General features: G+C 39.8%; 1 long non-coding RNA gene across 1 annotated transcript in view; it reads left to right on the top strand.

Moving 5' to 3' along the window:
• Positions 1–3: 3 nt before the first annotated feature.
• The window catches only part of LOC121074834, a 36994-nt gene continuing 23291 nt past the window's right edge, over positions 4–13706 (top strand). Inside the window, exon 1 of the long non-coding RNA XR_005822557.1 lies at positions 4–101. This is a non-coding gene — a long non-coding RNA (uncharacterized LOC121074834). The remainder of the gene's footprint in view (positions 102–13706) is intronic.

The raw sequence follows: 13706 nt of genomic DNA, 5'->3' as shown, positions 1-13706 counted from the left end.
AAGGAGTAAGAGAGGGGTGGTGGTACTAGCTGCTGCTGCTGTCTGGGTGGAGTAGCTGAAAAACAGTGTGCAAGAAGGAAGAGAAGAAGTTCAAGCCCCAGGTAAGGTGTAGATGCTTAAATCAACTTGTGTTTGCTTGGGTTCCTGCTGAGAAGGTCCCTTAAAGAGGGGAATTAAGTAGCATATGCTTGATAGAAGGAGTGCAGCGTAGGACTGCAGAGCCTGGAAGGAAGCAGAATGAGCACATCTGTTAAGTCCTAGTCCATTTAAAACATAGAAGCTCTTGTAATACTGTATGGGTAACATCAACTAATCTAATCACACAAACTGACAATCAAGCTGAGCACAGTGAAACCCCAAGGCCACCTACATGGGTACATCTCAAATGAATGGCTTTTGTTCTTTTACTTTAAGCAGATGCCTGCAACTCCTGCTAACGCCCCCTGTTGAGGGTGGCAGGCTCTGGGTGGGGGAGGATGATGGTGTTCAGAAGCACTGAGATCCTTCAAAATATTCTACCCAAGGTGTTTCAAGGGGGGGAAGTGGGCCAGGACCACAGAAAGCAGGTGGACAACTCCAGGTGGGTGTTGGGGAAAATTAGGTCTCAAGGCCTGCAGAGCTGTGGCCTCAGGAAAAAGGCAGATTGTAATGAATTACAGTGGAGAGCTGTGGATGCTTCTGAGCAGGTATGTGTCTGCCAAAGAGTAAGTGGTTGTTCCTGCTTCTATTTTGACAAGTCTGATCTTTGAAACCAGTAATTGTCAGTACTCATTATTTTATAATTATGCTCTGCTCTGTTAGAATAAACCAATATATCAACAGGGAGGAACCAACTAAAAGCCCTCCCTTTGTGCGTGGCAAAACCAAACTGAGTTTTAAAAGCTGCTGCTGTTCTATACTTCTAAGCTTGAAATTTCCAAGCAGCAGTAGGAAGCTGAATGGTAAAAAGGGATTGTAAACCAGAGGTGCTTTGTTGGTGACCATAGAGGCTAGGATAACGTAGCAGTCTCCCAATAAATAGCTAAATGCAAAGTGTCAAGGAGAACACAGGAGTATTTACTGTGACACTTGAGGTATTATGAGAGGTAATAGGCTGAAAAAAAAGAAGAAAAATGTAAGTTTTTATAGCATGAAAAAAAAAATCCCTGGCAGTGAAACTTACTGGGTTGTGGAACAGTTTTCTGAAGGAAGCGCTAGCAACCTTCTGGTTTGGGGAGCTAAAAACTATAGAGTAAAATACTGGTAAAATGCAGAGCAAGAAATAACCTTTCACACTCCAAAAAATAATGTGTGGCTGATGTATATGTTTGAGGGGATGGTCCTGAAGCTACTTTGGGGAAAAGGCATGAACTTCATAAATGAGGACTTCCAGAGGCTGATTATTATGATGCATTGGAGAACAGGTGCATGTGATGTTAAATGCAACAGTGGCAGAGCTTCACTTCTTCATCTGTGGTGCTCTGATTTACCTCCCTCTGCACCAAACAGCAGCTTTGGGAGGGGGGTTGGCTGTTGAACCTCACTGTCAGCTGTCAAATCAGATGGAGTCCAGCTGGTTGACTTGTGTGTGTGCGCGGTGCTTGTGTGCATGTTCATGTCATGTCTGGGACAACGTGCCAAAAGCTTCACTGTCTGTCCTGGGGAAGGTAGGCAGACACTCACTGCAGTGTGGCGTTCCCTTTGCTTCTCTTTGCATCTAACAAATCAAAACAGTTGGTAAATGACACTTGATCAAGCAAGCTGGTGACTTTCTGTGTCCGTGCAGTGCTTTCGTGGGGTTTTCGATGATGATGATCCATCTTTCTTCATGGTAGTTCATCATATAATCATTCATACTATATACCGTGATATACATGTGGTACCTTAAAGGAAATCAGGGTGTGTATCACTAGTTACATTATTCTAAAAGGTCTTTATTTTATATAAAGTTTATATTAATAAGGATTTAAACAAACAAACAAAATACAAGCATTCCACTGCATAACTTTTGGTTTGATATCATTGAGTTTAGCGTAGCACAAAAGTAGGAGACTGACTAGTACTGGTTTGCATTTTAACAATGCATTTTTTTCTAAGATGCAAACTGAAATAAGGTCATAGTCTTAGTTAGAAAGTCAATTAACTCAGGGAGCAGAATGGAAGTTAATACTGATCCAGTAATGTGCATCTCAGTGGTAATTAATTCAGGTCTTTGTAGCAGCTTCAGGAAAGTAATTTCCTATTCTATAGGAAGAAACTGCAAAATGTTTTCTTTGGTTCTAGGGCCTTCAATTATGATGAATAAATAATTGGCACAGTCCTGTTTTTTGAAGCCCATTATATAGTCTTGGAAGACTAGAATTGATTTCTGTGGCAGAAGCTATTTTGCAGAGCAAGGGAAGCAAGAGACAAAAGACTGGTTCATTTTCTTTAAATTGTGTATTATCATTTAATTGAGCCAAGTTAAACTCTTGCTTAGAATTACTACCATACGAAACGCGTTCAGTTGACATGACATGCATTTAATATCTTAAACACTAAGATATTACTTTTCTTTACATTAAAGGCTATCGTTAGCATTATACATAATTTCAGCATGAAATATTGTCTTTGACACAAGAGTGCCTTTTAGATGCTGGTTGATGCTTATGGCGTTAGCAAAGAGCACTCACAGGTGAACTCCAGGGTTAGTAGGAGGGTTCACTGTCATTGTATAGGAGCAGGTAGGCTCAGTGTGAAAAGTCTATTTCCTAGAGGAGTAGGAATTAACATCAAAAGTACGTGTTGTGGGGCCATTGCTTTACGGCACAGCTAAGGATATTCAGAGTGCAAGTCTGCTGGAGCAAACATTTGTTTTGCTGACACTAGTAGCATACTTCAGGCTGCTATATTGGGTCTTAAGTCTAAAGGCAATCAAAGAGAGAAAGAAACTAAAACAATCCATTATGGCTCATTGCCAAACAACCTGAATCCTGGCTCTGTACTAACAGAGCAACATAATAATACCAATTGGCTCTTTGTCTTTTTATAAAAGCCACATCACATCCATTCATTCATTTCCTCTAATTGCTACCCCAGATAGCTTTTCCTTTACAGGTTACCTTGTTTGGGCTGCATATCTGAAGTCTGTGTTGCTATCTGTTTTAACTACTGTTTTGAACAGCAACCTGTAGGACCTGTGAGTTTAAGCATGGCAGTACACTCTCCGCATAACACCAAAACATCAGGGTGACGGTTTTGTGAGCAGTGTTTTTGCTAACAAGCACACCTGCAGAAAATTACATAAGAGGAAATAGTAAGCTAATGATCTAGAAAGCATCATGGTGCACAGTATGTGGAGCAAAGAAAGGGCTATCTTGATGGAAGAGTCTCCTGTTTCCTCTCATCATTGCTAAAAGACAATGCTAAAACCCTTTTGCTCTCTTTAGTGCATCTCATGAATGTAGTCTTGGAAAACTTGGTCTTTTTGTATGGTAAGCTTTGCACTGTCTCATTGGGCATTGAAACAACACTGTGCTTGGAGCATGGCTCCTAGGGAAACTAATCACCATAAGTAGATGAAGTTGAGCAAGAGTTTAGCTATGAATTTCAGAAGATTTGAAAGTGAAGCACAAGAGTATTGGAAGCTGAATTTGTCACCATGGCGTTACAGCATAGTCCTGGTGAAGTGTGCAGAGCACAGGCAATGGGAGGGGAATGGCCATATGGAGCAGCAGACTGTGGTTCTTAACTAATAAAACAAGTAAATTGTGCTGTGAAGGGGTTTTGTCTAGACCACTCTTCTTTTGAAGGCCAAGTGTTAATTCCTACAGCTTCTATGGTCTGAGATTTGATTTTACTTTTCCTTTGCTTAGTAAGATTAGATATTTAGTACAAAATAGTCTGGATATAGATTAAAATTAGTGGATATATAAAATGATTAAAAATGGCTTCTTGACAGCACATTCAGGATGGTCTGAATCACCCACTGGGTAACATGTCTCTGACTGCAGAGCTGAGTTAAACTAAGTGGAGACTAAGCAATCACTAATGTCTTAGCCTAACAAGTGTTGACACCATGAAATTAAAGTTGGGTGTGAAATCAAGGTTACATGGTTGCTTACACCTTTACTATTATGCAGTAATTTGAGAGTGTGTGTTGTTTTTCCTCTTCCCCCTCCCCTCTAAAAAAAAAAAAAATTAATTAATCCTTAACTCTCCATTCTGGACTCTGAAGGGGGTGTTTTAGTCAAATTAAGTTCTATGAACAGTATATACAACCCAAGCAATTCATAGGTAAAGTTAGTTTGAATCTCCTACTTGTCGCAGAATATTGGACTAGTTGAGTATTTCTGTGTCTCATCTGTATGTTCTCCTCTAGTCTGCAAACAGTCATTATAAAATCAGGATATGGTACTTCTAGAATGACTCAGTTCATTATTAAAGGATACCGAGCCTGAAAGGCTGGAGATAATTACTTTTTCATACTATTAAAAGCGTTCATAAAAACATGGCATTATTTTAAGGTTCAATGTGAGGTATATGACTAAAATAGCATTAAAATTTTATTTTTACATTCTACAAATATGACATTTAAAATATGACATTTAGAAGTCAGAACTTCTAATATCAAATGATGTCGGCATATGTGGCAATATTGCTTTCCCAATTGCAGATAGATGACTGTCAATGTCACCTTCAGTACCTGCTATTAGTAGTTATCAGCTGTAAAAATCTATTTGTAAAAGTTCAGTGGCATACTATAGCCATTAGCAAAGTCAGTTAATTAGTCTCCGCTGCTACATGAACAGTACAATTACTTCCACTTTTCACTTTGATTTTGTTGACCAGCAGAGTTTTCAGGCGAATGTGTAGAGTCCAATTAATATGTTGTGGGCTTGCACAGAGGCTGCAGCTCACACTTCTGTGTGGTTTAAGCTAGGTATCTGCTGCGTGTAACTTCCATTTACTTTATTTTGTCCACACGTGCTACCATCTGCACTGCTCTTCAACAAAAGTTCTTTTGGGCACTCTTCATTTCAGATCTGGTATGCATACATTTTGAAGCATACAGAGCAACTGGGAAAGTGGATGGATCCAGAGTCTAGTCTTGCAGAGTTCTTATTTGAAAATTATTATGCATTATATCTCCCAATTAACCAATACTAAAATACAAATCTTACACACTTCTCTTCATAGATATCTGTAATTCTGATTGAATATCACACTGAACTCTTAAATTTCACTTAGCATTTAGTTGGAGCCCTTGTCAATGAAACTTCTATGTAATAAGTGAAGAAAGCTAGAGCAGTTACCAATTGCGTGTCATGTCATGGCTTCCTCAAACTTGCTCGATCACTGAGTTTTTTCTCTTCTCCAGTGTTTTTCTCTTTTGGTCAGTTTAGTAGTATGATTCTTACTTACTGTAGTTTTAGCAAATTTTGCTACTACATTTTTGTAACTCCATCTATGACTCTAGCTTCATTCGTTGCACTTTCCTGGGTTGCTTGTCCCTTCTTGTTGCCCCTCGTTTTCATTTACCTCCTTGTGTTTTCACTTATTGCTGGATTTGTACAGATTTGACTCAGTCTGAAAGCAAGATATATCACAGGAAAGTAAATTAATTCACTGAGACACTAGCCTTCCCTGTTTTCAAACACTTGCTTACTGTATATGTGATGAAAGCTGGCATCTTGGGGCACATGGGGAATTATTTAAATCATACAAGTAGAAAATCCCACTTGGTATATTTTGAAAACAGAATTACAAAAATAAGGATAACCAAAAACTCAACTGTGTTGTAGAATTTCGTAAAACAAAATTTTTAAATAGCCAAGAAAATGTGCTTGAAACAGGAAATCACAAAGATCTTTAGAGAAAAGCTATCAAAAGTGAGAAGGTAGCACTCTTAAAAAGTACCATTCTGTTGGTAAATGCTGATTTCTGGGCTTCTAAATAAGCAGGTGTGTTTTTTTATAAAGTAATAATATGTAAATATTTTTCCAGTTAAACACTACTTTGTGCTCAGTGCTTTTGCAGAGCCCTACTTCTATTTAGAACCATAGATGCCAAATCAGGAAGGCGCTCCAGCATGTGCACCCTCCCCAAAGAATTCAACAGCCCTGAGAGTGCAACAAGCTGATGCTTAAGTCAGGAGGGAGGAGCTGGGCTCCTTGCTTAGGGGGTTACTGCTTTTTTTTTTGGTCATGAGAAGAAATATTGGCTAGGAAGGAATAATGTATGTCTTTGAGTACTTTTGAAGGCTTTTTAACAGCGTTTTCCATGAAAATCAAACAACTTCATAGCGAATTTTGTATGTATATACCCACCTGATTCCTTCCTACAGTTCTTTGTTTGTGTTTCTTGGTTAATGTAGATTAGAGATGTTAGCAGATTTTCTGCATCTGTGGGAAGTTGCTCTAGGGAAGGTAAGGAGCTATATATTGGAATATTTTATTTCTATCTTAAATGACAACTGAGCTCTGTTGGTACCTGCTCGTGTGTTGAATTAAGTATTAAAATAATGTGGGTATTCTTAAGGATCTGTGACTACTATGGGCACAAATGTGCTTCTATTAAATATAAATCAATATATTGGGAAGATAAAAATATTGGAAGCTATTTTAGTACCAAGAAGAAACTCTGGTGATATCCAGAACTGGCAGTTTTGTGTATTGATGGGAAGAAATATTCCGTTGTGTGTGAGAGCTGCATGGGGAGAGGTTAAAAAAAAAAAAAGCAACTGTGTTTTTAAATTGATTTTCAAATCAAGGCCTTAACTTCTCTTAAATCAGCGAAACGTGGTATGCCTCTGAACTGGTAATCTTCAGGTAAACTGAATTCCTTTGCCTATTTTCTTGGATGAGATTAGATTTGGACTGTGCAGATCCTATCCTGTCAAAAAAGCTTGCATCCTGAAGTGGTCCGTCACTCCAGAAGTGACCTGTTTGTTCTTCATAAACGAATGCACTCCTGCAACAATCAGCAAGCTTTAGCTCAGGTCACTTTGTCCCTAATGCAGTCCCAGAGTTTCTAATCTCTCCTGGTTATGGCCGTCCACTTGTAGATACATCACTTGAAATAACTGTGCTGACAACCAGCAAGCACTTAAGCATACATTGAAATGATCTCCTGTGCTGAGATGCTCTGGCAAATGCCTCGTTTGCTTTGTGATCAGATATGGAGCACTCAAGCTTTTGTCTAAGGACCCCATCCTGAAAAAGTGCCTACAAAAGCTTGTTTGCTGATGCTGATAGTGTGGTAGTGTGCCACCCTTTGAAACATAAAAATAATGAGATGAGCACTTTGTATGGCGTTTCTGGAAGGGAAATGTTTCCCTCTGTGGACTGAAAGCCTGTCACCAAGTATGTGAAGATCATACAAAAACAGATACTACTTCAGTAGTTATCTTCTCTTTTTAGTATGAACCTAGGTCTGGAAAAGTGTGAAACTTAAATGAGATAATTCCTCCTTATTGCAAGACTGCAGCAGCAGTTACGGTGTTGCAATGCATCCGGTGGGTTGTCAGGATGCTCATTTGTTTTTGTGATTGCTCATCTCTCCACACAAGCTAACAATAGTGGCACCTCTGAGTGCGATACAGACACCCAAGGATGCGCAAGGCTTTGTTCCTCTGTGGTGTGTAATTGAGGCATTGAGCTGCAGGCAGGCGGGAGGCACAGCCAGTGTTAGCGGTGGTTAGTGCCGATGTTCTTGGGATGGTTACTGTGCATTCAAATATGTCTTGTGTAGTTTCGTTTCATTTTTCTTTCCTGTTCAGAAATCTTATAGCTGTTGAAATCAATGTTGTCATTTTATTTCGTAGCCTTGAAGCCTGAGAGCGGTAGTGGAGTTATTTATTTCTGCAGACAGTACCATTATACATGGGAAATGAGCAATGAAGTTGCACATGCTTTAAAATGTTCAAGTATGAACAATCAAAACTGTGGAAACTGGGTGCATAATAGGAAAATCAAGCTAATTTATGTTCATTGCACGATGAAATAAATAAAAACATCCATGCCTGTGCAGGTTGGCTGGAACAGCTCCAAGAGCTTGCACCCAACAGTGGGATGCTTCCCCCATGGGTTTCCCCACATGCTCCAGAGCAGTGGAACACCGGTTTTCCTGGCAGGAGAGCTGGCCACCCCTCCATTTAAGCTGGCACTTCAGCATCGTGGTCCAGCACTGGGAAGGGGGTCAGAAATCTGCACATTGCAGCCCTCTGGGGAATGGGCAGGTGAGGTGACCTTTGCCTGCGCTGAGACAGGAGCTGAAGGACTCCTGCAGGGGCCATTACAGTCACGGAGGAGAAGGGAATCAAAGAAACAAGGAATAAATAAGCATTCATTTCTAGCATAAAATCAAGCTAGTGGAAAGTAAAATGAACAAACAAAGGAACAGAGAAGGGGAAAAAAATCAAATAGCTTATGTTGAGAGAATAATGAGGAAGGGTAATTGGAATGACTCATAAGTATAAATTAGACCCACTTCATGTTACTGAGACCTAGCAGGAGGGATGGCATGGCTGAAATGATAAAATCAATAGTGAGAACCTATTTAAGATGAATCAATTAGGGGAGAAAAGTAAGAAGAGTGGTATTTTATAATATAAGTGACATTAGTTCTTTCCTGTCTTGGGGGTAAATTATCTTCAGTGCTCAGTGGCCTAAAAGAGAGCCAGAATTGCTGTGAACAGCAGGACCCCACACCCAAATAGCCGGAACAATCTCTCTACACCTTGGAGAATTGTGTTGGGAAAGATGGGGAAAAAAATAATAAAAGCTTATGCAACTTCTGTCACCATGTGAGGCCTTGGAGCAGATGGTATGGGGTGCAAATATCACTCTGATGTACTACTGAATTCAGAGGACTGATGGAGAGAAGTCCTAATTTGAAATATGCTGCATCTTCAGACTCAGTTGTAGAGTGCTTATTGGCATATAAAGCTGCGTATGCTAAGGAAATGAAAAGTTAGTTCTTTGTTCTCCAAGTCTTCTTGAGCTGATAATAAGTATTATGCAAAACCAGAATGAAGTCCAGGAGCTTGATACTTTAAAAACATCAGCTGCAAAAATATGTGGACCAAAAATAATGTAATAAAGAATTTATACTGAGGAAGACAGGAATGCACTTTGGGGCCATAAGGAAGAGGACTTTGTGGAGTGGGTTAGTAAGCTAGGCTCAAACAGCACTTATTACAGTATTGCTGAATGCTGTCCTACACCTATGGAGAGGAAGATGGCCTTTCCCATGGGCTGGAAAGCTTGTCCTGGGAATAAGAAACTGAGATGGCCCACAGGGAGAGGTAAACATGAGCCCATGCAGAAATGCCATCATAAAGGCCAACGAAACCATCAGCATCTTGTGATGGAAGAGGAAGAACAGGGGAATTCCAAGAGTGGTGCATGTGCCACTTCTCCTGCAGGCGAGTGCTTGGCACCAGGGCTTCAGGGAAGGCTTTCAATAACTGAAGTGTATAAAGAAAGACAGAATGGTTACAGGACTTGAAACGATGAAAGGAAACAAGGAGAAACTTGGGTTTCAGAGAAACTCCACTTCCTGATCTAAGGGCTTCGGAGTGATTTGTTGATGGATGTACTGGACAGTGCAGAATTTGACTGGAGAAAAATAGGATGACTGCTCAGTCAACAACCAGTGCAGACAGTCATACTCAGCAGATGCAGCACTTTAGCAACAGGAGCCATTAACCAGGAGCATAAACTCAAAATGATTTCTGAAAATTTCTCCTCTCTCCAGAGGCTTTGTACAAGATAATATTTTTTCTTAGAAAAAACAGTCTCCAACAAGGGTTAGGTCCTGTGTTTTCTGTCATGTTAAAGTTGATTATTGCATTAGTGTTGATTTCAAAGAAAAAAAAACATTTCTGAGCAGTTTTTTAAACTTTCCTAAATTTGGCTGAGACTTTTTTATTGTTGTCAAAGTAAAATTTCTATAAACTAAATTTATTGTGAACTCCCAAAAGGAAATATCAACTATTAACTATTTAAACATGATTATTCTTTCTATTGGGTACTAATCTTTCTTGTTTATATTCATTTTTTTCTTAAAAAGTGATGAGACTGCAAAAGACACTGTATAATGAATCCACCCTTTCCCAAGGAAACAGAACATGATTCAAACTCAAATTCACTCCCATAATACAGATTACTAAAACAACAATCACTTCACCCTGCTCTAGAAATTGAATACATAAATCATACATGAATAATATTTTTAATACCTAAACAAAGATATTCCAAAAATTGTTCTGCAGAATAAAACTGTTCTGGCCTATAGAGTTTTTATCTTTCACCAAGCTGTGAAATGATATTGAGGATCTTTAGGTGCATGTGGTTCAGAGAGTGTATTGTTGAGGGCCGGTGAAAGATGGATGTTTCTGGGCTTGGATTTCCACTGAGCAGTGACCGAATCGGAGGACTCAATAGGATGCTGGTCTCCATCTGCACTGTCTGACCCAAATTAGATCAGAAATCAGTGGGCTGTCAAGAATGAGTCACACTGAAGTATCTAATAATATAACTGAGTGCCTGACAAGAGAGGTGGGAGGGGGTTCATATTTCAAATGCTAATAGGACACCAAAAAAAGAGGGCAAGATGGTGGAAGGTACTGGCTGAAAGTAGGCTAATTACGAACCTGGCAATTCTGACTAAGTGATTACCCAGATTTTAGATCCTGTATGGCTGAGCGCTGGTTACTTTTGATGCAGTTTGAATTTACATTTGTTTTCTAATAAATGTTGTAAGGAAGTTTTAGGAAGCTATTGAGGTGTCTCCAGCTGAGAAGTCTGAGAGGAAGGGGAAGCATGCAGCTGAGGGCAGCGGGGGGCTCTGAGCTGGAGCATTGCAGGCAAGCCCCAGGAGAGAAAGGCACTTGCTTCTGCAAACAGATGACAATGTGTGCTCTGTGGCCATGTGTATGTGTGACAGTCCCCTTCCTCTGTGCCTCTTCCATCCATCCTAGCATTGGTGGCACCACCTGCAGTGCCCCATGGGTGCCAGTCCTGGTTTGACAGGGTGTGGAATTACTGCTGGGCTACCTCCTTAAGGGCTGAGATTTAGTTTTGTTTGAGGGTTGTGTGTTTTTGTTTGTAACTTTCTCAGATAATATTGTACTTGTTAAATCCAGATGTTTATGGTATTCAAAATGCCTGTATCCCCTGCCATACAAATGCAGCAGTAGCCGCCTGTTGTAAAGCTCTACCAGGGAGGAATTTCAATTCAATAGCAGCAAAGAGGCTGTATTATTTCAGAAGGTTCTGCTGTCAATAGGTGGCAATAATATTCTTCACTGCAGTCGCTTAATGTATGTTTACAGTTTTCCTCCGCCCCAGTTGGAAATTTTATAACATAGTCTCAAGTTATTTATATCTCCAAAGTTCTGCATTTCCACCATTACAATTTTTCATGTCAGTATAGGCCAGCTATGGGGGAGGCATAGCATGACATTACTTTATTAAAGCTGACACCTTGCCTTGGATTGAATGAGTTTTCATCCTCTGTATGTGCTGCCAAAAATCATTAGCATTCCAGTTCTGTTTTGCTATCAACTAATCTCCACCAAAATATTTGCATGAAATCGTATTCAAACACCGGTCAGATACACACCAACAAATACATAATCTGAGCCCCAGGTTGCTGCTGCTGCTGTTCAGGTGCCCAGAGCACGGTGTCCTCGCTCAGCCTGGTTTCTGGGAGCAGGCAGGCAGAGCTTCCGCAGGCACCGTCGCTGTTCCTCTCTCGGGTGCTGATTTATACAGTACGAATCCAAGGCATCTGAAAAACACGTCTGTCTTTGTGGCTTATCAGAAAGGGTGATGACATTAAGGCTTCTTGCAAATTTTTCATCTTTGAAGCTTATGGAGTGGAAATGCATCTTTTTATTGGTGAACATTTGCTGAATCCGTTTAAGCACACATCCACACGCAAAATGTGAGCAAGTCTGTAAAATGTTCAGACAAATACCAAAATCGGGCAGGATGGATGCTGTCAAGTGCTCCCTGCAGAGGTTATTCTACTTTCCTTTATTCTGTTTTTTAATATCCTCTTAAAATCTGAGAACACCATTTTCATAAGTTTTGTCCTGCTTCAGCTTGGTAGCAGTGGGTACACAGTATTACAGTTACCCATGAAATGCTTTCCCTATGTAGGTTCTAGAAGAGATTATAGCATTTTAAAGTTACATTCAGATCACGGTCACAAAAAATAAAATAAAATCCTAAGTTGATGCACAACCTTTACTAGTATTTTCCTGAACTCTTTCTGATATGAGAAACCAGGACTTGCCCTCACTGTATATGAATATATGTGCACAGCACGAAGTTACCCTTGATCTGGGAGGCCAGCTTCTCCCTTTCACACAACCTGAGTGCCGGGGAATCACGGTGTCCCGCAGCGTTATTGCAAGGGAAGGAAGGCAGGTGATCTGCTTGCCGAGTATTTTGTACTTGCACACACACAGTGTCCTTAATTCTCTCCAGCAACCACTCTTTATAGCTCTTCATCCGCAGTCTCCAAGGGCTTTGAAGAAGACAGTTTTACCCTCTCCAATTTCATTTTGCAAAACTTGAGGCAGCTTTCCCTGAATTACCCCAAGGCTGGTTAAGGTTAAAGTTGCTCTACATCCCTGAAAGCTGGCAGACCCCCGAGAGAGACACCCATGCGGGTGCATGTGTCGTTTGGCATCGCAGCAGCGCACTGCAAGGGTTTGCACAGCCCACCTGCTGGTGCAAGATGTTTCAGCAGTCACACCTTTGCCAGCTCTGCCGCCTGGACATATTGCATTAGAAGACATGTGCCACACAATCTGTAGGTACTGTGCTGCTTTCTTCAAGTTGCTGTGACGTTTCTGCCAGAATATTCTCATAGGGACTTCTTTCTTCACTGAGTAAAAGGAACTTAAAAATCTATGATGTTATCAAATAAACAATAAATAAGCAAATGGAAGCACTTTGGACAATTCAATTGCCTTCAAATATATATATATATATATATCCTATTTCTGCAGACTGTGGCTAGGTTTCAGAGACTTAACATGGTCTCCTTGGAGGTGCAGACTGCAGGCACAGGTTTGTGCCAGATGAGCGATTTCTCAGTGCTATCAAGAAAAGGTAGTGGTGATCATTAGCTTTCTCTAATTTCCTTCTTGCTCTCCTATATCATTGAAATATGACATTAAAAACAAATAAAACCATAACTTGCTAATATCAGTGGAAATCAATCAGAAATAGTATCTTATATAGACTTGTAAAAGAGGAAGAGATATTAAGGAAACTGCATCCTCAGGGCTGTTTCTCCTTACCCTTTCCCGTTCACAATGATTTGATTTTTATATCCCTGATGTGAACATGGCAGGGCAACATTATTATAGTGACTAGCACAATAAAGTCCTCAGTCTTTCTGTATTAAAAATTAATTCTTTTATAGAAATCCCACAAGTAAGGGAAGATGTACGGATTTAATAGAAATTTCTAAGATTTCAAAGGTTATCTGAGAAATTTTATTTCCGTTATACCAAAAAATGTGTTTATATAATTCATCTGTATTTGCTGTTCAATTCACAGCTCATAAAGCAAATTGAATTAATTCTTGGAGTTACTTAAATGCATTTTAAAAGTACAGTAGGTATTTCATAATTTTATAGTTTATCCTTAAAATCAGTACTACCCATAGTACATTTTAATCTTTATTGGTATTGTTATTAGGGAAAATACAATAGTTTCCACATA

This window comes from Cygnus olor, chromosome 9 (genome assembly GCF_009769625.2).
Source record: "Cygnus olor isolate bCygOlo1 chromosome 9, bCygOlo1.pri.v2, whole genome shotgun sequence".
Classification (NCBI taxonomy): Eukaryota; Metazoa; Chordata; class Aves; order Anseriformes; family Anatidae; genus Cygnus; species Cygnus olor.
Note: the sequence above shows the minus strand (reverse complement) of the source record. Positions and strands in the feature narration are given on the sequence as shown.